Genomic DNA, 25749 nt, shown 5'->3' on the forward strand with positions numbered 1-25749 from the left:
GGATACAGTACTCTGTGAAGGCCACGCGACCACTTGGCGCTGCGTAGAAACGTCGCTTCGTTGTGTGTTCTCGCGCAAAAGTTATCACTTTACTTAATCTCTGCCACCGAATTACATCTTCGCCTCACACGCTTCATACTAAAATACCATCGTTACTTTTTTAGTTACGTTATTAGTTACTATATGGATGTATGGTGTTCCTCCACAGTGCGAATTCGAGGATGATACGATATTTACCTTCAAAAACATACACAAACGACAAGCACACGTGTGAACGCTGTGGTCTGCGATGATCTGGGGGTAAAGCTCGCCTGATCCCTTTTGTCCTTATCTTCCATTAAAAAAAGGATGACGCCTGGATAGTACCAGCATCTGGATGTGTGGCGTACCTCTACAGTGCGATTTTCAAGGGAATTTTTTACACGTTAAACCAATCTATGGCATGAGCTTCCTTGTGCATGCAGTGTTTCCAGGACGATACGACATGGGTACCTTCAAAAAAGCGTGTACACCTTTCTAAAGGCCGTCAACGCTCCTGTGATTCCTCTGGTATTGCAAGAGAATATGGAAGGCGCGGGTGATCAAATAACAGGGGCGTGCATTAGATTTTTAGCAAGGTAAGCATATATAGGTATATCTTACTAGTTACGACTAGTATTGAGTGTAGAGATTGATTGAGAGTAGTAGAGCTTTGGAATGTGCAACGTATAGATTGCTTACCGTAGGTATTTAGTATCCAGCGTGAGGAAAAATCTTATTAGATTGTTTAATGTTCGGTTATAAAATAACGGAACGAAATTAAACTAAATTAACTAAAACACTATATTTATTTAGGTTCATAACGAGGTAGGCACTGCCTTATTGCCTATATGATATTCACGTCTCTGTCAATTAGCATCAGGTGGTACGCTCGTTCGTCCTTCTCGTCCATAAAAAAACTGAAATATAATAATATAAAAGAGGACGATTCTCTTAAACTCATAAAAAAAATCCTGTAGAAAACTTGTCGCATATCTGCATCATAGTATGAAAATACGAAAGCAAACCCTAGTTTAAATAAACTTATTGAAAACTCATTTATTTTTAAGTCCGTTACTAACAAGATAGTAATAGGTTACTTGTGTCATAAGCCATGTTAAGAAACAACGTTTGAACTCGTTCAAAATGGGGTCACTTCAAAGACAATTAATGCGTAACAATCCGATTATCTGTTACTTTTTTCTAGAGCATAATATTTATTCTGTCGTAAAAACAAACGAAGAGATCTTTCATGAGAATTAGCCCATTCGAGTTTATTGTTTTGCTTAACTCAGTAGATAGATAATGAGAACTATTTCTGAAGATTTGGAAAGAATCTGATTAATAGAAACGGCCCATGCGATATTATTTAGATTTAAATTAAACTTACCGCAACAGGACATTGTTCCTCCACATCTCTCATCTGCTTCTTGCCTCATCATCATCAGCCGGAAGACGTCCACTGCTGGACAAAAGCCTCCCCTAAAGATTTCCACGACGAACGGTCCTGCGCTGTACTCATCCAACGTATTCCGGCCGACCAGATCGTCGGTTCATCTTGTGGGGAGCCTACCAACACTGCGTCTTCCGGGTACGTGATCGCCATTCGAGGACTTTACTGCCCCAACGGCCATCTGTCCGTCGAATTATGTGCCTTGCCCACTGCCAGTCAGTTTCGCAATCAATTGGACTATTGGCTTCTTACCTGCTGGTAGGTAATCACAGGAATATTATCATGTTGCTTTAGGTTAGGTGTTAATGTCTACGTGGAAGCACAGCAGTATTGCCCTACCAATACAAAATAGAGACAATGAAGCTAAGAGCATACTCGCTCAAAGTCCAGCAAAACATCTCTTGTCAAAGGTGTTTATTTCCCATGATGTGAGTCAACTAACTATTTTTCTATGGAAAAGTATTACAAACGAGCCCCAGGCGAGGATCGAACCGGTGGCACCGTGATAAGGAGCAACTATTCTGCCTATTGCACCACCGAAGCTAGTTTGATTTAATGATAGAAGGATGGTTAAACGTTGCAAAAGGGACATGTCGCCATCTTAATAATGACAAGTCCTAGCACACTTCAAGAATAGCCATTTAGAAAGTATCGTTTGCAATCTGCCGACTTTTTGCTGACTGTCGTCCAGCAAAATAACTTCGCAATAAACAGCGGTGGATTTCAGCGAATACTGGCTTTAAGGCGAAGAGTAAGCAGAAAACACGCAAACATGGCGTTTTTAGACAAGTTTTGTGGTGAAAGTATAGCATTTCGAGCTATGAACACTACTTAATCCTGTTACACATATCCTTAAGTCTTATTTGTAAGTTGCTAATGCTTGCTCTTGGTTATAGTTAACACTGCCGAGCCTTTTTGAATTACCACTTTTCTTTGAAGTTAAACAAGTTTTTTGGCATGGCGTGACGCATATTTTTCGTACTTCTCTCAGAAAAGTTATTCTTATAGCTTGTACTTTTTTGTGTAGGTTCATTTATTCAGATTAGTAGTGAATAACGAGGATTGTAAGCATATAAACTGCTTTCCACGCAAGAATTTTGAAAATATTGGTTTTGTTACATAGATGGCGGGCCGGCAGCCGTGAACTCATATCACTCAAGGTCGCTGGCATTTAGTGTCGCCTTAACAGTATTTAATCATTTCTGGTATTATTGCCTAGTTTTAGCATATTAAATACTTTTTATCTGTTCTGTAGGTATGTTCATAAGCACATTGAGGAATTTTCTAGAAACTGTGACATTCATTATGTTAACACGAGGAACAAACAAACTTGTTATGCCTACTACAAGGTTGGGTCGAGTTAGTAAGTCTTTTATTGGGCGATGTATATGCTTCTACAATATGATCCCAGATAATGTACAAAACAAATGTGTTACGAAATTTAAAATAATTGTTAAAAAACGTTTATGTGGGAAAGGTTACTATAGCATAAACGATTTTCTTAATGACACCACGGACTGGGAATAAAGCGAACACCCTCAGGCTCTTTTATTATAAATGTTTATTGTACGAAATCACATTGTAATACATAATTTTATATAAAAAAGACCGCTGAGTTTCTTGCGCCCATTCTTCTCAGGGCTGAGACAGTCTCTTTTGAATGGGTGGTAGTTTTTGACGTTTAATAAGTGATTTTGAATCCTATTTTGAATAAAAATTTTTGAATTTGAATCCATTGCGGGTGATTGTCATGTTAATAGACAATTCTTTCAATACATGCCGCTATTTTATCTTATCCTTATCAGCTCTGGTCATTAAGGTTATTACTTGTGCAATAGCAATCAAATAAATAAATACGATAAAAATTAAAATTATGCATTTAATCCTTAATATTATTTACAAAATATTTACACATAGCATTAACTTAAATATATTCAAAAGGTATATGACAAAACCTTCTTACGACTAGGAGGGGAAGTTGGGGCAGACATAGCACAAAGATTATTGCAAAAGGGCTGAAGAGTAAGATTGATCCGAGCCATGCAACCAAGAACCATGTCGGCAGAAAAGATATCTGTTCCATTTTATCGTCTCCCCTGTAGTACCATGTTAAACTATATCAAAGTAATACCCTAGGACTCTTACAGAAGTCGTATATAGAACTCGTTTCGTGTGCAATTATGATCGCCATCTGAAACACAAGAGAGCCTTTAATTATAATGGAAATAATATATAAACAAGTCACAGAGTTTCTTAAAGTTAACTGAGATGACGTCCACTCGAGGCGCTAGACAAAACACAACTAATATAGTTTAATGAAAAAAAAAATATCAAAAAGTTTAATGAGAATTTTTTATAAAAAAATTTAGCATTTCTCACAGTGGGCAATTGCATGACGCTAAATCTGGCCTATACGGAAGATGGTGTAACATTTGCACCCTATTTAATTTAAACAAGTTTAACACAACTTAATAACTTAATTTTAAAACAAGTTTACATTACATAGTTTCTTAAGGTTAACTGAAACAAAGCCCACGTAAGGTGCTAGATAAAATACGACTAATATAGTTAAATGAAAAAAAAAAATTACAAAAAGTTTCTTGACAACTTTGCAAAATATAGCCCTCCATCCCCAATCTACTTTTGCATTCGGGTGAACCAGCTTTCAATACATTTAAACTACGTATTTTGCCGGAGATCGAGAAATATTCGCCAAAACTCTTCGACGTCCTATAGTCGACGGTGCATGTTAAATTTTTGCCCGAAAAGCATGCTTCACAGTAGGCTACAAAATTGTATTACGCTAGATCTGGACTGTACAGAGGATGGGGTAATATTTGTACCCTCGAAGTTTCCAATGAGAACTTAGGTAAGTATATTTCAAAATATCGAGCGCAACTTTGGATTATTCAAGAAACCTGCGGTGCAATTCTGGTAATTTCAAAGTCGTTGAAGTTCAGTTTCGATCCTATCCAGGTTTTGCTCTACATTGGTACGCTCCTATCATTTCCCTACAACGTTGACTGAACTGTAACTGGATCGGAGTTGCGCGTCAACGACTTTTGAACGACAAGCTCGCTCGAAGTTACCAATATTGTTCTAAGAAAACTAAAATATTTATTTTAATATTTTTAGTAGTATAAAAAGGGTTATCTATGCTCTATTAGATAATATTTTAAGGTGTTAACTCAACCAAACGTTAAAATTTTGCAATATAAGCATCTCCCAATTGTTGTTACAAGAATTCGAAATTTAAATATAAAGTCGCTTCGATCCTATTCTCGTTTTGTTACGAGAATAGGCCTACTGAGAGTCACTGCATTGCAATATAGGCAGGGCGTAACTTTTCCTCACTTTTTCTTATAAAAAAAGCAGTGTGTTATCCTTGTTGAAAAGTAAGAAACAGACAGTGTACCTAGGGCGGATATTATTCACCTTTCCTCTTAGTGTTTGTTGTTATATTCTAACCAGAACAGAAGCCTATTCGATAGCAGTTTCTGAAATAAGCTAACACAAACGCACTGACAAACATTCTAAAGGTAATTGTTGCTAACAAATCATTGTTTCATTTCTCTCCTGATAAAACATCCCATTTACTAAAGAGCTCATCCCTACTAATATTATAAATGTGAATGTAAGTTTGTTTGTTACGCATTCACGCCTAAACCACCCAACTGATTTTGATGAAATCTAGAACAGAGACAGTCTAGAGCTTGAAAAAGAACATAGGCTAAATTTTATTGCAAAAAAAAAAAAAATGGAGGGGTTGAAATAGGGGATGGCAGTTTGTATAGAAATTCGTCATTATCGAAGATAAAACCATGAAACTATATTTAGGCTCTTGATAAGAAACATTTGATAAAAATTTGTTCGAGCATCTTTTTAACTTTGACCTACTTGGGGCTGAAATAGGAGATAAAAGTTCACAGGTAAATACTATTAAAGAGACTGTCCACAATGACAAGGAATATCCGCTGTATCATAGAAGAGCGCCACCAGCAGCGGATAGAGCAGTTTGTATGTGTATTATTTGAAAAGTATCCTAAAAAATAAAACAAAACTGCCCATGGTAACTATTCAACGCGGGCGAAGTCGCAGGTAAAAGCTAGTTGAAAATAAAAAACGTAAGAGACTGTAGAATCAGTTTTCGTCCTAGCAAGGATGCCAAACATAAAATGGAAACATTTCACTTCATATACTGCATTCCGTAGACTACGACTCTACAGAAAACTTGCTCAAAATAACCCACTAAGATTTTTCAAAACGCACACTCACACAAACACATCACACACGCACACTCACACATACTCTGTCAGATCACTACTCAAATCATAAATAAATATTTTGTACGTGCTTAAACACATAGATAATGGTTACTTATAACATATTACTTATATTAATTTTACTTTACTTCTATCAAATATTTTCAGAACTCATTTAAAAATTTAATTTGAAGCTCACTCATGAACCGATTTTGTAACTTAATTGTATTTGTATGTTCACTTGTTTTCCGCGATACAGGCATGTCTAGACCGGAAAGTGCTGCTAATTTTGTATTTTTATGTATCCATATTTGTCAATAAATATATTTTCTTACTTTCTTCTTTCACTCGCGATGCCAGCAGTGTGTGTGCACTCTGTGTGACTCGACAAATTCATTTTTATTGCAGAAACTTTTTGTTGCTCGTATACCGAATGCTAACTTTAAAACACGTTTCATTGAAGTATTCAATTAGCTCAATGACACTTTTGAAACTGATTTTTTTTTTTAATGAAAATAAGGTACGAGAACGACGCGTTCAGCTGACGGTAATTGATACGCCGTACCCAAAACAATGCAGTGCCGCTCATGATTTTTGAGTTTTTCAAATACAATTGCGCTCGTCACCTTGAGACATAAGATGTTAAGTCTCATTTGCCCAGTAATTTCACTAGCTTCGGCGCCCTTCAGACCGAAACACAGTAATGTTTACACATTACTGCTTCACGGCAAAAATAGGCGTCGTTAGGGCACCCATAATCTAGGCGGCATCCTATGCAAAGTAGCCACTGGTTCGAAGAACTCTACATTTTTAAAAATAATTTTATACTTTTGATTTTTTTTTAAATTATGTGGTATCAAAAATCATTTACATATCACAATAAGTGTTTGAAGTTAAAAAATAAACTGATTTTAACCTTCAACACTAACTTAGCTTAGAGGTCAACTTATGTTTACAATACATAGTAAGTCATACTGGTGATTAGAATTGCTAGTGGGTCCGTGCTCGAATATTGATTAGACAATGGTTTCCTTATTGTTAATTTAATCAAGTGTTTTTTTTATATAAAATAATACATTCAAGGTTTATCAGTGTTAATTCTGTTAAAGATATTAATGTAATATTAAATATCCAAATGATTTGAGTTTTCTTTAGTGTTAATTCCGCCAATATTTTGTTTTTAAACAATTCGACATGTGTTTCGCCTCTACACGAGGCAGCCTCAGGACGTGTTGACTCGCCAAAATCTGGCACGAGACACAAGAGTCTCGTGCCAAAAAAAAGTGTTTAAAGACAAAATATTGGCGGAATTAACACTAAAGAAAACTCAAATCATTTGGATAATTATGGATTTCCGCAAAGTAACGCCTACTTCAATAAATTTTCTAATATTAAATAGGCAAAGTAATATAAATGAATAAAAAGTGTAAAATTATCTACATGACATTCCTGTACCAACCATATTTATTGACCTATTTAAGTCGAGAAACAAAGAAAACTATTTACTCCAGACAGTTATTGAGATATTTTGCATTGTTATTAGATATCAGATTTTAAAGTCATATTAAAAGCGAATTTTACGGTTTTTAATATGATACAGTGATATAACTGTTTGAAGTGATACTGTTAAATAACTCTTTTTCCATGTTATTTTGTTAAGTTGTTGCTTTTTTATGTTTATAATAATTGATAATGGTTTTTAATTGTTTTGACCTTTACTTTATGTAAATGTTATTATCATTAATTATATAGATATATATTTTGAAGGATAAATTATTGTATTGGCAAAGTGTAAAAAAATCTATCTATCTATATATATAAAAGAGAATGTATGTTTGTATGTTCCCTAATAACTCCTAAACTATTCGACCGAACTCAATGAAATCTTTTGTAATAGATTCGTTGAAGCTCAAGGAAGGTTTACATATATAGTTTGTCGTATCACGAACCCACACACCCACTCAACCACGCAATGTCCAAGAAAGGGTCTAACTCTAAAAATAATTTATATGGCAAAACAACGTTTGCGGTGTCAGCTATTTATAAGTATATGAGACTTTGACTTTATGTTTGTATAAACAATAATAAATGTATATCCACTAAATAAATACACGTGGTTAAACAATCGCAAATAAGGAAACTAGTTTTATCGTTAATCTTTAAAGCAAACTATGACGATAACTTATCCATTTTAAATACTATTATTAAAAAAAACTGAAAAAGTCTATTAATTTAAGAATTCCGCATTTAAGTGAAGATAAGATAAATATTTTTGGCTAGTGACATATTTTATAGGATCATTAGAACTTCTTACACTTTTAAACATTAATTAGATTTATAATTTATGATATTTTAATAACTTTTAAAATAACAGTATCGACGTTATTTAACGATTATTGAAATATTAGGGAAACCGGTTCGTAATGAGTTGATGCTTAGTAATATAAACTAACATATTTTGATTGCAACACAATATTGTGTTCAATTGATTTGATTTACAATAATGTGTGCTAGACTTTACCAACTGTACCGCTTAAAGAAAAAGGAACATTTTGCTAAGAAATGATTAGAGGTATCAAATTGAAAATTAACGTAGGCAATAACCTGAAGGGCATATAACCATAAAGTTCAGACCTAAAATCATTAAGTTTGTACCTACCTAACTAGTTCTGGTAGTAAAGTCGGGCAACATCCATATAAATCTAATAGTTTTGCAATCAAACGTGGGTTGTTATTGCTAAGCCTATACATTATTATTGGTTAACCTAACATTTTAATAAACGTTAAATAACGTCAGCATGAAAGTAATTAAATTGACATAAATAAAAAAATATGCTATTCTTACATTACGAGTTTTTTGGAGTGTGAAATCACCAACAAAAATATTGATATAATGCAAGTGCAACTACATTGCATTATTTGATTAGGTTTTTGTATAATTAACCGTTTATTAACAAAACACGATGCACAAGTCAGTCACACTTGTCCACTTTTAGCGTCATGTTTTTATTACTGTATGTTAAACATTAATTAATGTTAAAAATAATTAGTAGCTAACCGAAACAACAGAAGTGATGACCGCAAATCCAGGGGTCACAATAACACGTGTTCGCTGCTATAATCACTGTCACTTTCAACTAATATTCACAATATTATTGAAGTGTGGTCCAAATGTGTACTGACTTGTACGCAGTGCAAAATAGCGTGGCGCGAACGCAAGCTAAGGTTTCGACATCTTGTGGCGAGGGCCGTCTACTTTACTCGCTCCGTCTCGTTCTCACATGTTGTTTTTGTATATACATGAGTGGGAGCACGATATATGCTCGATGCAGTTTAGGCATAACTGGTTGACCTTCTTGCACCATTATTGCTGTTAAGCTCACATTTTGCAATCGGCTCCGGACCCCTTCAAAACATTCCTTGAGCTATATAAAACATAACATCTTACATATGGTTTACCTTTTAAAATGTAGCAATTTTATTATTTATTACCCTTTTTTTTTGGTTACAGCCATTAGACCGTTACGGCTCATCATGTTACAGTTACCAGGAACTCAGAGTAAATAGGAAGGTTTGCCAATTGGAAGGAGGTATTGCAATGTGATCCATCGTGATTCCCTGGAGGGCTTCATGTACGTACGAGTCCGTGTTGATTATTCGTGCCTCTAAATAATCTAATCTAATTTTTATTTCAATTTGAACAAATATCAAGAAATTCAAATATAATTAGTAAGCGTTTTAAATCTTTAAAAAGTATTTTATTTAAATCTGTAGCAGTCGCGTTAATCAAAGAAAATACTAAATATTAGTACGTTTAATTTGTTAATTATTTACTACTTTTAAAACGATTTCTTTGTGTAAACAGAGATCAAAATAAATATAAAGTTTTTATTTTTTGTTTTCGAGTATGACCGAGATATTTTTGTTTTATAATCCCCGTGTGTTTAAATTAGGGTTGCCACCTTTTATTAGAAGATATAGAGTACTTTTTTTTAACGAAAATAAGGGATTAGACGAGCAGGACGTTCAGCTGATGGTAACTGATACGCCCTGCCAATTACAATGCAGTGCCACTCATCCTGAAAAACCTCAAAAATTCTGAATTGCACTACACTACTGCACTCGTCACCTTGAGACATAACATGTTAAGTCTCATGTGCCCAATAATTTCACTAGCTACGACGCCCTTCAGGCCGAAACACAGTAAAGCTTACACAATACTGCTTCACGGCAGAAATAGGCGCCGTGGATCTGATTTCAAAGGAGGTAAATAATGAGAACAGACTTCCAAAAAAGAGTACCATTTATTTTATATTTTTAAGAAGGTATTTTTTGTACTTTTTGCAGCACATAACAACTCTTCATGGTTTTTATAAGAATTGTGTTAAAAGGAGTGTTTTAGCATACTCTATTAGTGTTATAGATTATAGAGAACGCCTACATGATACAGAGAACTATACTCTATTTCAGAGTACGGTTGGCAAAATGGCAACCCTAGTTTTAACAGGAACAGGCCGCTATCTTATTGATGTCAGGTCCAAGCAGACACTTTATACCATCACCCAGTTTGCGAACTAACGACGGCCTGACGTCACACAAAAATTAATTACTACCTACACGCGAATATCCATGACCTGTTCTCATGACGTAGGAATTCCTTTCGAATACGTATATTCATAACTTTTAATTCCTACCACGTAATTCACAACTTAATACGCACTACTTTGCTCTTTTCAATTCGTCCTTGTGACGTTTTATTCCAAAAGTTATCGTGACGTCATCATCATCAGCCGGAAGACGTCCACTGCTGGACAAAGGCCTCCCCCAAAGATCTTCACGACGGTCTGTCCTGCGCTGCCTCATCCAACGTATTCCGGCGATCTTGACCAGATCGTTGGTCCATCTTGTGGGGGCCTACCAACACTGCGTCTTCCGGTACGTGGTCGCCATTCGAGGAGTTTACTGCCCTAACGGCCATCTACCACCACCTATCTATCGTGACGTCACGCAGCCTAAAATATGACAATTAGTGTAATATTAAACGACGTACGGGATTGCGTATGCTCCCGACGAACAATTGAATTTTGTTAATAATTAAAAAGTAACAAAAGGACTAATTTCGTAGCTTGATCCGTACAATAAAGTAATAAACCTGGCCTGTTTTCATCGGTTGTCTAGCAGCAAGAGGCTCTTATCTAGATGTATAAATTATTATCTTAGGTTGCAACTATTAAGCTTCGAACGCCTTACGTCAGGATAAGATAAAAAGATAATACTCACACGAGGCTTAGTGACAATCGGGTGACACACATATGAATTGTTAAGTTTATACAAATGCAAATTACATTAGACATTTTATCTATCTATATCGAAATGGGGTCAGTGGGTTGCAAATATAGCAAAACAAATGATGTGTTTGCAAAATAAATGGATTAAACACGATATTTATGTTGCGAGGGTATCAAATTCAAATATTTTTTTAAAATAGGATTCAAAATCAATTTTTGAACGTCAAAAACTACCACCTATTCAAAATAGACTGCCTCGGACCTGAGAAGAACGGCCGCAAGAAACTCAGCGGGCTTTTTTTAATAAAAATATGGATTAAAATTTAATATGGTACACATTTTTAATTAAAGAGCCTGAGGGTGTTCGCTTCATGCCCAGTCTGTGGTTAAAGGCATAAAAAGGCATAAAAGGCATTTATTTTCTCAAAATTGAATCCTTTAGAATTCTTTTTGATGTAATTTCTAATATACGAGATACTACTATCGTATCATTAAGAAAATCGTTTATGCTATAGAAACTTTTCCCACACAAATGTTTCTTAACAATTCTTTTAAATTTCGAAACACATTTATTTTGTACATTTTCATATTATAGAAGCATATACATCGCCCAATAAAAGACTTAACCGAGTAGTAGGCATAACAAGTTTATGTTTGTTCCTCGTGTTAACATTATGATTGTCACAGTTTTTAGCAAATTCCTCAATGTGCTTATGAACATATAGAACAAGAATATATTGAGAAGCAACATTCAAAATGTTTATTTCTTTAAATTTTTCTCTTAATGATTCTTTAGTACCTATCATACCCCATACCCGGCGGTTTCAGTCGTATACAATATTTTTTGTCTAAATACCTTTTTGCTGTTTATACATTATTATAAAGAGGCATATAATAGTTGCGTTTGTCGCGCAGGTTTGTCCGTTGCTTTATTGTTTTATAAAGAAGGCTATGGCTCTCCCGCTCATCGCTCATTTGTAATATCTCTATACTAAATAACTACTTACCAGAGCATATCTGGGTTTGGCGTTACAGTTGGTACATACAAAAAGATTGACGAAACAGACGGTGCGGCGCAACTAATTTACTCGCACATATTGGCGGCGTACGGCGTGGCACTCAGCAGTATTGTCTTCCCAAGATTGCTTAGCGGCCGTGTATATATATGGGTCAATCAACTATTCATGTCCTCATTACAAAAAAATAGAAATCTCCAAAATATGCAAAAAGTTTAAATATTTTATTACTATATAGTGAAGCTAGAATAGATAGCTGTATTATCTAATTTAAATTTGACCGAATCCATAACAAATACTTTTATTTTAGTGGTAACTTAGGGGATCTCATTACTTTCTCCATATAAAATCTCAGTGTCCCCACAGGCTCTGCTGTAAATTTTTATCGCATTGTTTCAAAAACTTTATGAAGCATGCCATTAAAGGCTAATATTATTAATCTACAATAGTTTTCCCTTTAATATCTAATAAATCGTAATAGAATTAAACGGAATAATATATTTTTATTAATTTTACAATTCTTGTCCCCAGCTTAGTACTAAAATCAATGTCCCTTCAGTAACCGTCCTTTTATTACGTACATCAAGTCATAGATGGCTCTAGTTGTGGTTACTCGAAGCAATGTCTTACTGGTACTCGTGTCACATGATTCCGCCATTTTGTTTTTTAAATCAGTCACCACTAGTTGCCCGCATGGCGTGTGATGACGTATATATATATTTATTCGTAAATAGATTAAATTATTTATAGTTGGCTTTCACAGAATGTGGGTTGACTGCAACTTGTTGCTATATGCGCAAACAAATATTGTGTTTGATTTGATGGGGGCCGTAATTTAATTTAATTAAAATATTTCTTAAAAATTACTGAATCTACCATATGTTCGGAAAAAGTAGAGCTCGTGGGAAGAACATATAAGAAACTCAACGGCCACTCTTTTCAAACAAATAGATTGTTTTACAATGGCTATGATAAACATAACAAATTAGTTGGTGTTGCATCCAATATATGAATCGTGTTTAAATAATATAAATTATTTCATAGAAAGTAATAAATAATATAACTATATAAATATAAATTATCGTATATTGGATTCATTATTTGTGTAAGGATGCTTCGTGAACATGATGGTCGTGATTACTGTCATAATAAGTATTTGCAATTTCTCTTCAAAAAGCTGCTACTTGAAATTCGTCTACGTGTTTTGCTATTACTGCACGCGAGTATCCATGACCTCTTGTTATGACGCACAAATTCCTTTCGATTAAGTACGTAAGTATATTTTTTTTAATTGCTTTCAGTTGACTTTCACTTATATATCAAGTTTCGCAGTCTATTTATTGACATTCTCTTTGTTCGTTGCGTGGTCTTTAGGGTATGTTCCGATATGCATTGCGACCACTGTACAGTGTGACGTCAATTTAGTATACTGTGAAGCCGTTCCTTTATAGCCAGTTATACTTGTTACTATTTAAAACGAAACGCAATCCCGTATACTGTCAGCCGCATTTTTTGACGCAGCATTCAAATGAGTGTATTAGTTTACTAGTTCATTAAAAAACCTTTTGTTGGAGTACTGTCAAATTAAAAATATTTTAATTAATATTTTAGGCACTCGAGTGGTTTTGACTGATCACGTGGTCAAAGTACTGCGAGTACCTTACCACGAAAACGCCAGTGCTCGCAGTAGAATATGGCGTCGATTTATGACGTCATATATTTCCCTAGGGTACTGCGACAGTGTATACTGGCAGTCCCTAACTGAACGAATTTTTCTACAGTGATAGCACTGTGCAGTGCTCGCAGTGCTAATCGGAACATACCCTTAATATTACTAAATGTATTAAAAAAGTATTATGAAATTATTCTTAGGAAGTGTTTAAATTCTCTTTGGTTATAACATAATATATGTCACAAATGTCAATGTCATCTTTGTTAGGTACAATGTGATTTTTTGTGTGGCCTTGCATTTAGTTAGAAGTCCGGACTTTTTAGTTGGTCTCGTGTAGATTTCATTTCACCTAAAAATTGAAGACTTTTTGATATACATATGTTGTTTCATTATTATATTCCATCTAATTGATCATAAAATCCGGAAAAGTTAGAGATCCGGACGAGAGTCTAAAATTCCGGATTAACCACCTTAGTACTAACAATTTTGAAACTTCGACTTAGATGTAATAAGAAACCGTAAGTTTTAAAGGAGTATGTTTATTTATTTAATTAAAGACCATTGCTTCGAATATCCGATATTTTCCCTTGTGATCTGGAAATACTTAAGAACAGATGAAACAGTAATAAATTACTTACTTCGATTATCTCCATAATACAATAATATATTAACAATTTAATTACAAAATTAAAGTTTTATGAAATTATTTTCAGGAGTTATAACATATAGATACAGACTTACACGTGTATATATGTATATACCTGAACACCACTATGTTCAGGTATAAAGGATGTAATAGTTGTGTGACCAGGCGATGATTTCGTAACTCTTACAGATATCAAAAAACGTGAAACTGATATCGAAAGTAAGTTACCTAATCACTTAAATGACATCAATAACGTTTTAAAAATCAAACGAGAAGTATTTTGATGTTAAACACTCCCATACATTTAGAATGAGATTTGTAGAAAGGCTTCAGTTTCCTAACAAGGCAACAAAACTATCTTTTAATCGAATAATTTTTACATGCTTTTTATTAACTTCACCTGTATGTATGTTTGTTTGTAACCGACTCATTTGGGCGCAATTTTGACCCACTTTAAACGGCCAGATGTCGTTCCAAACTTGGTAGATTTAACGAGGACTGATGGCAATACAGTAATTTGATAAAATTATTCCATTTTTCAATTTGCAAAAGAAGAATGATGTTAATTTATATAATTTTTTCATCTATCGTCGTTAAGGCATGAATTGATGTTAATTTTAAATTTCAACCAATATCTATTCAACCAAGGCATGTATTTAAGCTTTTTAAGGCGACACTAAATGCCGGCGACCTTGAGCGATATGAGTTCACGACTCCTATATAACAATGCCAATATTTTCAAAATTCTAGGGTCGAAAATGTAACATTTTAACAGGCGCAAACTGCTTAATTGCTTACAATCCTCATTATTGATTACTAATATGAATAAATGTACCTACAACAAAAAAGTAAAATCTATAAGGACAACTTTTATGATAGTAGTATACTAAACAAATGCTTGATGCCGAGAAAAAACTTGTTTAACTGCAAAGAAAACTGGTAGTTCATAATAGGTCTGGAGTGCTAACTTTTAAATTTAACCAACAATAAGCATTAGCAACCTACAAGTAAGACTTAAGGGTATGTGTAAAGGATAAAGTAGTGTTCATAGCTCCAAATCCTATATTTTTACCCAAAACTTGTCTAAAAACACCTTGTTTTCTGTTTACCCTTCGCCTTAAAAATATTTTTATTTTATTATTTCTTAGTAAGTACACAATTTTGTATACTTCTCGTTTGATTTTTAAAAAGTAAATGATGTCATTTTACTGATTCGGTAACGTACTTTCAATATCAGTTTAAAGTTTTTTGTTATCTGCAATGACGTTCTATACATATAGACAATCAAAGTCTAAATATGGCACATGCCACAAATGACACCATAATAACCTTCGACAGCTATGTCTATACATTTCTGCGTTTACTCCAGTTGTTTTAAATATTATTGGTCAATAGGCAGCAATGTAAACACCATTTCAGTTTCAGCTGCGTATTTTGAATTTAGAACCCGACTTGGACAGTGACATCAGTGGAGTAGCAGTTAGGTATTTTTTAAACCCATATTAAAAAGCGGGTTGCTATAACTTTTACGTTCGTCAGTCTGTCCCTATTTTCCGATCAAGATCTGTTCAGTCGGATGTTTTTTACGTTTCTAATCAAAAATCACACTCATATTATAAAGAGCAAAGTTTGTATTTTTACTTATTGGCTTGTGTTTATATTTGTTACTTCTTTACGTTCTAATCTGGATTTAATAAGTCAAGGTAACCTTTAAAGAGAGAAACTAATTCTCAAATAAATATATTTATATATCTCGTGTACGGGAAAGCTGAAAAATAGTAGGTTTTACATATTTGCGATGTAAATGAGTATCAACTATTATCACTTGGTAACGATTAACGTGTAAATAGCACTAGTATGTAAGTGTTCACGTTCTTGTAAGCCGTTCACAATACACAAAATACAATATTGCTAATAATTGTTCACTAGGTCTTTTAAAATAAATTTAACAATAAAACAACCGACTTCAAAAACACAATTCCAAAACAATAGATATAAGATGCACTAAAAGTATAAAAATAATTGCGTATTTTTATACAATCTAATTAATAAATACAATCTAAATCATAAATCTTCTTCTAGTAACGATTATTGTTATTTTTGAATTTTTATTTTTAGTGAATCTGAACTACACTATACAGCAATACTGCAATTTTATTACAGACAGTTCTGCAACAGATCGCACCCTTACTGCAAGTCGTTAAGGAGTTCCATTGAACATCATATTTTACTACGACAATAACTTGACCATAACGACGTTACGGTAGGTGACTCAAATATCCGGATAGCATAAAAAAGATTAAGCCTAGTATCGTCAATTTGGTCCTAAGAATTGAAGAGTTACAAGCAAAATTGCGATGTTATGTTCCTACAAAAATATTAGTTTTGGACAGGTTACAGTAAACACCAAGAAGAAATCCAAATTGAAAATATATAATAAATCGTTTTTGAAAAGAGCTGTTGTTTCGATAGTGCTTGAAATAATAGTAATAATTGTAGTGGTAGGTATATACATAGTTATATTACATAAGTAGGAGTTATTACATTAGTTTCCAGTATACAGAGTTATTTTAATATACATCGACCCGTAGATAATTATTGATAACAATTAAGTGACCTGAGTTCTAGCAGTTATAATGGTTAAGTTTAATGGGTTCAACTGTAATTATTGCACATACGTTATTCGTTAAGGAACCACATATATCTACAAAATAATAGTATTTAATATTAAAATACTACCTATGCCACTTATTTTCAACCGTGTTTAAAAAATGGAAGTAATGGATGGTCAAGAGGCTCCGCAAATAAGCCATTTAGTTGGGTCCATTTTGCATCCAGTGTTGGTCAGTTATTCCAACCAGCGCAGCTTCTTCCAGAAGTTGAGAAACCCCTGGGGTGTTCGCAGACTTCTCGAAGCGACTTTTTTAAAAAGGGAGGATATGAATTCCATTTTATTAAAAAGTACTTTTTATCCCATGTATTCAAAAGGTACTGTACCTAAATAGGTACTAAAATTGTTTTTAAATCCTTCGAGATTAAAAGTCATACGAATTCGGAATGAGGATGCGGATATTGTTTGTTAAAGTTTCAATCACATAGAAATCAGTAACGGAGATTGAATAAACAAGTTACAGGCTGAACGATAAGAAAACCAAACGCGAGCAAAACGAACGGATTCATTCTGAGTTCCGATTTCGATCGAAATTGTTTTCACAAATAGGGACTTTAGTTCATTTACAAATAAAAATAATCTTAAATTATATGGGTGTATTATATTAACTAACGATCTATCAATCTGTCAGTCTTTTACCTCTTGAACAATACAAGATAGCATAATATGACAATTTAATTCCTTAGAAATTGCAAATCTAATATATAAAATTCTCGTGTCATGGTGTTAAACATTGAACTCCAGCGAAGCGGCTTGACCGATTCTCATGAAATTTTGAGTGCATATTGGGTAGGTTTGAGAATCGGACAACATCTATTTTTCGTCCCCCTAAATAAGGGTGGTCCCTAAGGGTAAATTTTTATTGTTTAGTTTTTTTACACATTTTTTTAAATTTGTTTGATTATGAGTAAGCATTAAAAAATACATACAACTTCAAATTTTCACCCATCTACGATCAACAGTTACTTTGTATGGCGATTTTAATATCGGCAATACAACGTTTGCTGGGTCAGCTAGCAAATATATATAAATCTACAAATAATATTTATATATTGTGTAATCTGTATCGAAAGTAGTTATAAAGTTGTTAACTTTACACCTTCATGTATTATTTAATATTAACATAATCCTCTAATTATCTCTGTTTCTTATTATTGTCTTACTGTGTGTAAATACATTAACGTAACTCTACTTCATGAGTAACATTTACTAATTCTCCCAATAGTATAAAATATAGTATGTACCTACGTACACGGATATTTTAAGATAATTAAAAGAAACTAGTTTTAATCACTCCCCTTTACTGAACACACTTCTGAATGAAAAACAATCAAATAACAAACGCAGCAAATTTTGAACAATTCCCGGAAGTGATGCAAATCGCTAACTGTTTACAAAAATATCAAAAGTTCAGTTTTTTTTTTATGGAATAGATAGAGGACAAACGAGCGTACGGGTCACCTGTTGTTAAGTGATCACCGCCGCCCACAATCTCTTGCAACACCAGTGGAAACACAGGAGCGTTGCCGGCCTTTAAGGAAGGTGTACGCGCTTTTTTTGAAGGTACCCATGTCGTATCGTTCCGGAAACACCGCACAAGGAAGCTCATTCCACAGCTTTGTAGTACGTGGAAGAAAGCTCCTTGAAAACCGCACTGTGGAGGACCGCCACACATCCAGATGGTGGATCTAAGATGGACGTTGAATTGACGTTGACGTTGCCGTTAATCCCATCTAACTATTGATTGCAATCAGATACAGCCGACGGACAGACGATGGGAGTATTAGCTATAAAGTAGCCATAATATGTATGTAGCCGGTAATACTACAAATGCGAAAAATAAAGAAAATACAATAAGCCTGAAAACACAGACAAAATTGGAACACTGACTGATCCTAGCGTCACAATATAAGGCTAGAAACCGTAGAAACATAATAAACATATATATCATAAAGTTCCACTTACATCATCCAAAGATATTCATCATTATTTTTACTCGTCTGCCGCTGGAGTCCTCCAAGAGTACCTAAAAGATTAATAAGGTATTACACATCATTATTATTTACGTATTATTTATTTAATACATACAATAACAAACCAAGAAAACAACAGAATCAAACAGCATCATACAGGCTAATTTCCCTGCTTCCTGTAATGTCCAAGTTTTTTGAGAAGTTGCTACTTAAACGGCTAAATCTTATAATAGAGATTAAAAATCTGATTCCAGACCATCAGTTTGGTTTCCGAGAAAAACACTCAACTGCATCAAGTGTATAGAATTTTCAATATCAAAAAAAAGCTTTAGAAAACAAAGAGGTCTGCACCACAATATTTTTGGATCTAGCGCTGGCTTTACAAGCTAAGGATGACTTTACCAAAATCATTTGAAGATATTCTAAAAAACTTATATTACCAATAGATATTTAGGATTCGACAAAAGGATTTCTATTCAGAAATTAGGGAGATAAAAGCTGGATTGCCTCAGGGAAGTGTATTAGGTCAGGTCTTGTACCTACTATACACAAATGACAATCCTGAAATAGAAAATAACCCTGTTGCTATCTTTGCCGATAATAATGCTTTAATGGGCGTGGGTAGTACCCATAAAGAGGCAGCAAAGAAGGTTCAAAAAGCGGTTAACACAGTAGTTAAGTGGATTAAAAAATGGAGAATTAAACTTATTAAAAGTAAATATTTTGACAATCATAACAATTTACAAAATGTAGAAAAAAAAACAAACTTGATATGGCTACTACTCGGCTAAGTCGCGTTCGTAAGTTTTTTGTTGGGCGATGTACCTATGTGTGTGTATATATATGTATGGATATATACATATTTATTTATTTATAATCGCTTACAAAATGCTCACAGAATACCTTATTTATTTATTTAAGGTGTATGTGGATGATGCAGCTACTGTACTCAATAACTTTTGTATTAATTTACATTTACTTTTTTGACTTACTTGTGTAAGACATTGACTATTTGACGTTTGAGTGTGTCTGTTGCATCATTTTACATTTTACATATTATATTGTAATTTGAAATGATTTTTAAATCGATGTACTTAAATGTAAATCTTGATATAAAAGAGTGGCAATGAGTTTCTTGCTACTTCTTCTCATTAGCTCAACCCTCAACGAAGTAGCGGTAGATTCAATAAGAAAAATATTTTTTTTTGACATTCATAAGTTTCATTTCCGTGACCTACTCTACACTAGGTGTGGTAGGTAAACTGATTTTGATTTGATTTGCTTTTACAAAATGCTCCCAGAAAATGTTCAAAACAACTGTTTTAGGAAATTCAAAAGAATTGTTAAGAAACGTTCATGTTTTAAAGGTTACTATAACATAAATAACTTTCTTAATGATACCACAGATTGGCGGCGGTGATCACTTAACGCTCGTTTGGTCTACTATTCCATCAAAAAAGATTAGGGCGACCGCTGTCAGGCTATAAATTATATGTATCTGTAACAATTACAAAGACATGGCCTATTTTGGAATAACCCCTTTGATTGTTACGAAATTTTATAAAAATAGAAGGCTCCCGCTGAGTTTCTTGCACCCGTTCTTCTCAGGTCTGATACCTAAAACTTTCGAATGGGTGGTGGTTTTTTGACGTTCAAAAATATTTTTATTTGAATATTCTAAATATAAGAATATACATCAAATGATTTTCGAATGAAGAATGAATGAATTGTTTTAAAAGACCATGACTCATGTAAATTGAAGCTACACGTAAGAAAAGGTAAAAATACTCTAAAGCAGTTAAAGTTAAAAATCCATTATTAATTTTGTGAACAATAAAATTTGCAATTTCATGAAATAATATTCATTTTTAAGTTCATTAATTGGTCTTTACTTGCGTCTGGCTTGTGACAAGTTACTTTTAAGATTTTTTTTCTACTTCATCTTGAGAATTTATTGATAACTATTATCAATGCTTATATCAACTATATTTAAAATACTTAATATTTTTTCATGGCAGCAAGGGACGAGACAAGCAGGACGTTCAGCTGATGGTAATTGAAACACCCTGCCCATTACAATGTAGTGCTGCACATAATTCTTGAAAAACCCAAGAATTCTCAGTGGCACTACGATTGCGCTAGTCACCTTGAGACTTAAGATGTTAAAAATTTGTCCAGTAATTTCTCTAGCTATGGCGCCCTTCAGACCGATACACAATAATGCTTACACATTACTGCTTCACGGCAGAAAAAGACGCCGGAAGGTGCGGTGCAATCATTTATATGATGAATATGAATGTTTGTTTCTGAGTCATGGATGTTTATTTGTATATATGTATGTTTATGTAATTATATAGTATAATATAATATTGACACACTTTACACAAATTATTTTGCCCCAAGTTAAGCATATATAGTCTGTGTTATGGGTTACAAGACAATGATATATTTAATACAATATACTTACTTAAACATACATAAATTCATATAAACATACATAAATACATTAAAACATCCATGACTCGGAAACAAACATCCATATTCATCATATAAATGCTTGCACCTACCGGGATTCGAACCCGGGACCTCTAGCTTAGTAAGTAGGATCGCTAACCACTCTGCTATACAGGTCGTGAAAATATATATTTGTAATAAATATTGTTGTTGTTGTATGTTGTATTAAATATATAGTTGTCTTGTACCCATAGTACAGGCTCTGCCTAGTTTGAAGCAAGATAATTTGTGTAAGAGTGTGTCAATATTATTATTATAATAACATGACCTGTGACTAACGAGGTACAAGGAGTAGATCACTTAATGTTGAGTTAGGTAAGTGTTGCCCTTTCTATAATTAATATGACATCAACAAGCCAGTTACTGCTATTATAAATTATACGTTTTTACATTCTGCTAATCATGGACTTTGAATATAGCTTGTAAGCTAGTTCTTAGTTAGTTAAACATTTAAAATACTGAAGAGCTAATGCCTAGCGTGACTGACTGTGTACGACTTGTCAATTAAAATCGGTTACATTATCAAAAGATTTGCTTCTCTTTTCTATCTTTCTGTATCTCCTCTAGAGAGGTTCTTCTGTTTAGCAAACTTTGTTTGTCTATACGCTAGTATATTGTAAGACTATGCTGTTACCTGCATTTTTTGTAGAGCAAAGGCCGGAATGCATAACCACGGCGCTGCGCGGCGCAGCACAAAGCGTCAAAATATTATTTCTATCATTTTGAATGGTGCATGTCGCACCAGAGCAGTGCTGCAGAGTTTGCCGCGTCACTGCGCGTAGCGGCAGAGCTGCCTCCGAGAGAATATTTTGACGCGCATCAAGCGACGCGCCGCTTGCTGCGCGTCTGGTGCATGTCGCACCAGAGCAGTGCTGCAGAGTTTGCCGCGTCACTGCGCGTAGCGGCAGAGCTGCCTCCGAGAGAATATTTTGACGCGCATCAAGCGACGCGCCGCTTGCTGCGCGTCTGGTGCATGTCGCACCAGAGCAGTGCTGCAGAGTTTGCCGCGTCACTGCGCGTAGCGGCAGAGCTGCCTCCGAGAGAATATCTTGACGCGCATCAAGCGACGCGCCGCTTGCTGCGCGTCTGGTGCATGTCGCACCAGAGCAGTGCTGCAGAGTTTGCCGCGTCACTGCGCGTAGCGGCAGAGCTGCCTCCGAGAGAATATTTTGACGCGCATCAAGCGACGCGCCGCTTGCTGCGCTATAACTATATATAAGCTCGAAATTATAAAATTTATTTTTAATGTTCTGACACAATTAAATAAATAACTCTACTTTTTAATGTAGGTATTGCAATTTTTTCCCATGTTAAAATTGCGCGTACAGTTAGTTATCTAATTTTGTCACAACATAGATCATAACGGATAGATTTAGTAGTGTAAATATGCAAAATGGAACACGAGAGCTACATACATGCGCAAACGCTAGACAGACGTAGCCGCCATTTTATGACCAGTGGGCACTGGGATGTAACACAAAGAAGAAAGAAGCTGAAAGGTGTCAAAGCGAGTGACAGCTTCCAAAGCTTTCATTTTCGGGCCAACTAACAGATGGCACTACAGTCTTCTGAAAACGTCACTTTAAGGCGTCTGTCCCACCCCTGGTCTAGCGACGTGAAGCGACGTCAACCGCAACGCGACTGCGGTCCGGCTTTACTTTAGAGTAGCTTAGAACACTTCTACTTTTGAAAATTAATTAGGTTTACATACTAGTTTAAAATCAATGAAAATGTAAAAAAGATACGATTCATTGCGCGTAAACAATATCTACTCGAGACTTTATATATAAATACTTATTGATAATATTAGACAGATATAATGTCATTATGCCAAAACAAAATAAATTAGAGTTATAAATGAATATTACAAACTTGGTCATGTGGTAAAGCCAATATAGAATATTGACATAGATAATGGGTCGTGACTCGTGAGTTTAACAGACGCTCTGTGTCACGACTTTTAAATACATGTCTTTTACTTTTGGCTAGGGATGTTTATTTTGCTAACACAATACAATGGTGCAGATATAATTCGTTCCCGAAAATGTAACTTGAGGTTGACAGCTTTTATTAAAAGAAATAGAGAAGATCTGATTTTAAAAGAGGTAAATAAAGAGTACGGACTTCCAAAAAAGAGTATCATTTATTTTATATTTTTACTAGCTGACCCAGCAAACGTTGTATTACTGATATTAAAATCGCGATACAAAAGTAACTGTTGATCGTAGATGGGTGAAAGTTTGAAGTTGTGTGTATTTTTTAAAGCTGACTCACAATCAAACAAATTTAAAAAAATGTCGAAAAAATCAAAAAAAAAATCGTGTGGACCACCCTTAACATTTAGGGGGATAAAAAATAGATGTTGTCCGATTCTCAGACCTACCCAATATGCACTCATGAGAATCGGTCAAACCGTTTCGGAGGAGTTCAATGTTTAACACCATGACACGAGAATTTTATATGTTAGAGATAATTTTTTTTTTCTTTTTGCAGCACATAACAATTATTTATGGTTCTAAAAGAATTGTGTAAAAAAAAGTATTTTAGCATACTCTATTAATGTGAGATTAAAGAGTACATGATATACGGTAAAATACACTATTGTAGAGTACTAACTGGCAACTCTACTAACAGCCGTTGCCAATATTGAGTCTATCTCTTACTTGAGATAAAATCGTCACTATCGTTGACTTTTCTGCCCCAATAAATTTATCGACGGTAACTCACCTTATCCGTACACGCTGTCTGTCAATGGGACGACCGCGACGTACGCTTGCCAGCGATAGAAGTTTGTATGGAAATTTCAATTAACGCGTCTCAATATAAGGCAATAAGATTGACTATCGGGTATATTGGGATAGCTTCAGATTATTGACAGCTAAATACTGACAGTAGAAAGTAGTAATTTATCTCTATCTGTAGATAGTATATTGGGAACAGACGTTAGAGGATAGTTTCGTTCTTTTAATAGAAATCACCTTAGTGCTAAAAGATGAAATCAACACTATAATATTATAAAAGTCATTAGTTTTGTATATATCTCTCATACAACTCGTTTACTAACATTAAATTAATTATTTTTTTTTTCTTTCATCTAATTTGTAGAACATTTATAAAATATTTCATAATGTTTTGATACAATAAACCATTAGATTGATGATTAATTATACACAATTAACTAATTAACATAAGCTTGTAGCTATGCTTATAAAAATTAACGTTCAAGTTAAATAATTAATAGGTAAGTTGAAATTGTTGCTTTTATAATGCATAAATATAATGTTTATATTGGTTATTCAATAGTTTTCAGGAAATTCCATGAGTATCATTCCAGGAATTTAACGAATGAGTAAAAACGAGTTTTTTTTCTCATCCGTGTAGACATTAGACAGACAATATAAAATCTTAAAATTTGGTTTGTACTAAATTTATATTTTTTTAATTATTATATTAATATATTTGATATTTCTTTTTCTACAATGTATCTATTTATATTGTATATATGTAATGGTGACGAATGTAGTAGGTAGGTACCTACCCTTAATTTTGTATATCGTCTATAAAACATTATCTCGACATGTTTGTATTCACACTTGGGCACCTACTTATTACTTTTGTGGATTTAATAAAAAAATCATGTATAAATTCATAAAATTAATATTATTTTGACACCTACCCATCTATATATCATATATTTTTTTAACATTCGTTCCTATTGATTTATTATAAAAAAACATTGAAATATGTAATAACAAACCTAACTGAATACTTTATGACAAAGGAGGTATGATATTTTATTTATTAAGACATAATCAATCGAATAACCATTACCTAGTAACAGTTAGGTACCTATCTTTGTAAGAAGATTGACTTAAAAGACACAAATAAATTCAATCGAATTAATAAACAGGTCGCTTACCTGACTCCGTCGATGAATTAGAACAGTTTGATGAAACACTATTTTCACTTGTTGTCCTCTTCCTCGAGTTAAATAAATAACTCCACGAGTATCCAGTATTTGTTTTGTTCTGATCTTTCGCAACTTCTTTACTGGAATTCATGTTGCTTTAGAATATTCTAGATTTCTCTTTAAATCATAAGATTTAATATCTCTATAATACTTGTATCCTGAATGCTCAAACGTCTGTTAAATAATAATGCTATGGTCGTTGTATTGTGAAATATTATGCTGTGAATTGTGACTTGTTGCTCACGTAGTTTTGACTTTATTATGCC

The 25749-nt window shown here is 33.9% G+C and overlaps 1 long non-coding RNA gene across 1 annotated transcript; it reads right to left on the reverse strand.

The window, feature by feature from the left end:
* Nucleotides 1-3332: 3332 nt before the first annotated feature.
* LOC126966623 (uncharacterized) lies at nucleotides 3333-25737 on the reverse strand. Its single transcript, XR_007729761.1, has 3 exons — nucleotides 25433-25737; nucleotides 18992-19052; nucleotides 3333-3662 (listed from the first exon to the last, which is right to left on the reverse strand). It is a non-coding gene; the product is annotated as an uncharacterized LOC126966623 (long non-coding RNA).
* Nucleotides 25738-25749: the final 12 nt, after the last annotated feature.

The sequence above is a fragment of the Leptidea sinapis genome, chromosome 10 (genome assembly GCF_905404315.1).
Source record: "Leptidea sinapis chromosome 10, ilLepSina1.1, whole genome shotgun sequence".
NCBI lineage: Eukaryota > Metazoa > Arthropoda > Insecta > Lepidoptera > Pieridae > Leptidea > Leptidea sinapis.